The sequence below is a fragment of the Jaculus jaculus genome, chromosome 5 (genome assembly GCF_020740685.1).
Source record: "Jaculus jaculus isolate mJacJac1 chromosome 5, mJacJac1.mat.Y.cur, whole genome shotgun sequence".
Classification (NCBI taxonomy): domain Eukaryota; kingdom Metazoa; phylum Chordata; class Mammalia; order Rodentia; family Dipodidae; genus Jaculus; species Jaculus jaculus.
In genome coordinates this window covers 28,131,777-28,134,911 of record NC_059106.1, presented here as the reverse complement: position 1 = coordinate 28,134,911, position 3,135 = coordinate 28,131,777, and the positions used below count along the sequence as shown (strand labels likewise).

Below are 3,135 nucleotides of genomic sequence, written 5' to 3'. Positions count from 1 at the left end.
AGAGGGACGCAAGTGTAATATAAAGGGTCACATAAAGCTGGGTATAATTAGATTTATAACTATCTCAGAAATGAGTGCTACTGTGGCTTAACTTAAATATTTAAGGATACAATCACGAATTAAGTGATCTGTAGTTGATCCCAAAGAAAATGACAACAAGACCACAAACTAGTACTGGAAAGAAGAGGAAGTTAAAGAATGCAATAAGAAACACAGAGACTGTGAAAGATCAAATCACCATGACCCATTCACATATCCCCAACCCTGCAGTAACAAGAGCCAAAACTGTGGAGACAGAAGAAATGTCAAAGAACAAATTGAGAATACTACATAACCACGTAGAAGACTCAAACAACCAGCTGAAGTGAACTCAGGAGATCCATTCACAATCCCAGTGAGACAGTCTCCAGAGTGAAGAGAACTAACTATAACCATATTGGAGGACAAAGCCCAAAACTTGGAGCACAAATCTAGCAAGGCAATCAAAACGCTAATAAAGAATCAAGCAGGAGTTTAGTAAATCAAAGAATAAATCACTCAAATGAAAACTTCAAACATATTACAGTATGTATTGTCAAAATATTTCTAATGATCCTCTGGCTTTTAGTGGTATCTTTTATAATAATTTTTTTTTGTCTCTAATTTTATTAATTTAGGTATTCTCTGTCTTTTCTTTTGATTTATTTGTTAGAGATTAGTCAATTTTGCTTTTTCTTTTAAAAGGATCAATTCTTTGGGCTGGAGAGATGGCTTAGTGGTTAAGGTGCTTGCCTGCAAAACAAAAGGACCTAGGTTCGATTCCCCAGGACTGACGTAAGCCAGATGCACAAGGAGGTGAATGTATGGGAGTCATTTTCTTCAGTGATAACTTGTTCCACTCATGCTGATACAAGCAACTCTGTTTATACAGGTGTTTCATTGACTGCTTATGGAATTCTTCTACATTGTATGCATGTATGAAAATATCATAGCAAAAGTCGTTATTTGAAGCTGAGAATGGTGTCTCATGCCTATAATACCAGCACTAGTGAGACTGAGGTAGGAGGATAATCATGATCTCCAGGGCAGTCTAGAATATAGAGTGAGTTCCAGGTCAGAAAGAGCTAAAGTGAGACCCTACATCAGGAAAAGTCAGGCTGATGAGATGGCTTAGCAATTAAGACAGGTGTCTGCAAAGCCAATGGACCCAGGTTTGATTTCCCAAGGTGCATATAAGCCAGATGCACAAGGTAGCACACGCATCTGGTGTTCATTTGCAGTGGCTAAAGGCCCTGATGTACTCATTCGCTCTCTCTGACTCTTTCGCTTTTTTCTCTCAAATAATTAAAATAACTACATTTTTAAAGAGAGTCATATTTGTATAATTAGTATATCCTAATAAAAACAGATATGCATGTGTGCATCTGTGCACGTGCACACACACACACACACACACACACACACATTTACATATGGGCCATGTGCAAAGCCACATGTTAGTTAATTTATCCTATTCTTAACAAAAATAAAACTAAGTCCTTGCTTCGGCAGCACATATACTAAAATTGGAATTATACAGAGAAGATTAGCACAGCCCCTGTGCAAGGATGACACACAAATTCGTGAAGCATGCCATATTTTTACAAAAAATTAATTAAGAACTTGTGGTGGTTTGATTCAGGTGTCCTCTATAAATTTAGGTGTTCTAAATGCTAGGTTTCCAGCTAGTGGGGATTTGGGAATTAATGCCTCCTGGTGGCAGTGTATTGTTGGGGGCGGGCTTATGGGTATGATAACCAGTGCCCCTTTGCCAGTGTTTGGCATACTGTCTTGTTGCTGTGGTTTATCTTATGTTGGCCAGGGGGTGATGTCCACCCTCTGCTCATGGTGTTGTTTTCCCTGCCATCATGGACCTTCCCTCTCGAGCCCATAAGCCAAAATAAACCTTTTCCACAAGCTGCTCTTGTTTTTTTTTTTTTTTTTTTTTTTTTTTTGCTTTTTCAAGATAGGGTCTCATGCTGGTCCAGGCTGACCTGGAATTCACTATGTAGTCTCAGAGTGGCCTCAAACTCTTAATGATCCTCTACCTCTGCCTCCAGAGTGCTGGGATTAAAGGCGTGTGCCACCATGCCCGGTTCACAAACTGCTCTTGGTTGGGTGTTGCTCTCAAATAAATAAATAAAAATATTTTTAAAAAAATGATTGTAAGCACCACAAAGAAGGAAGGTGTGCTCTGAGGCATCACCCTCAGCCCTCAATTTGTAATATATATATATATATATATATATATATATATATATATATATATATTTAAAGTTTTCAATAAAAAAATATTTTAAGCCAGACATGGTGGTGTATGCTTTTTATCCCAGCCCTTGGTAGGCAGAGGTACAAGAATCACGATGAATTCGAGGCCACCTAGTGAATTCCAGTTCAGCCTGAGCTAGAGTGAGACCCTACCTCAAAAAAACAAAACAAAACAAAACAAAAAAATTAAATACTGGCAGGTGAAGACCATATGCAGAAAGAACCTTTGATAAATGATGGGGAAAATAGGGGTATTTCTACATAGTAAAGCTCCACTGTGAAATTAAACCCATAGTAGCTCCTAATGTTGTAGCTTGCTGTAGTTAATGCCCTATTGATAATGCACACTGGTGCTTCACAGTGGATCAACTTTATTTTAGGTCAGCTTTCATTGTAAGTCCCCTGGCGTTTTGTTTTGTTTCCTCTTTTTTCTAAGGTGTTTAGATCTTATTGATAAAAGGCTTATCTCAGACTAACAACTGGAGTCTGTACAAAAGGATGCATCAAGCAAAAGGAAAGAGACGTCTGTGTCACAATCCCAGTAAATACTGATGGATCCAATGCGTGTCGCAGACACTACTCGGCTGGCAGGAAATGCTATGCATCACCCTGTCAGCGAGACACCACTTTGAGTCTGTAACCACTAAACCAGCTCACTGCAAGAGCAGACTGCAGAGAAGTGGGAAGCAAAGAGTTCTGTACAGGGGTTTCTCCTCCGTGCCCAATGTCATAAATTAGGAGCATAGTCCATTTAATCTAAGCATGTGGCTCTTCCTTAGTGGGCTTTCAGGATCACAGCTCTGAGAAACGTGTTTTCAATGGGCCTACAGAGAGCAAGCTAGTTTAAGT

At 39.2% G+C, this 3,135-nt stretch overlaps 1 non-coding gene across 1 annotated transcript; it reads left to right on the top strand.

Annotated features, from left to right (window-relative positions):
• The first annotated feature begins 1,514 nt into the window (after window positions 1-1,514).
• LOC123461104 lies at window positions 1,515-1,621 on the top strand. The gene has a single exon (XR_006637422.1). It is a non-coding gene; the product is annotated as a U6 spliceosomal RNA (small nuclear RNA).
• Window positions 1,622-3,135: the final 1,514 nt, after the last annotated feature.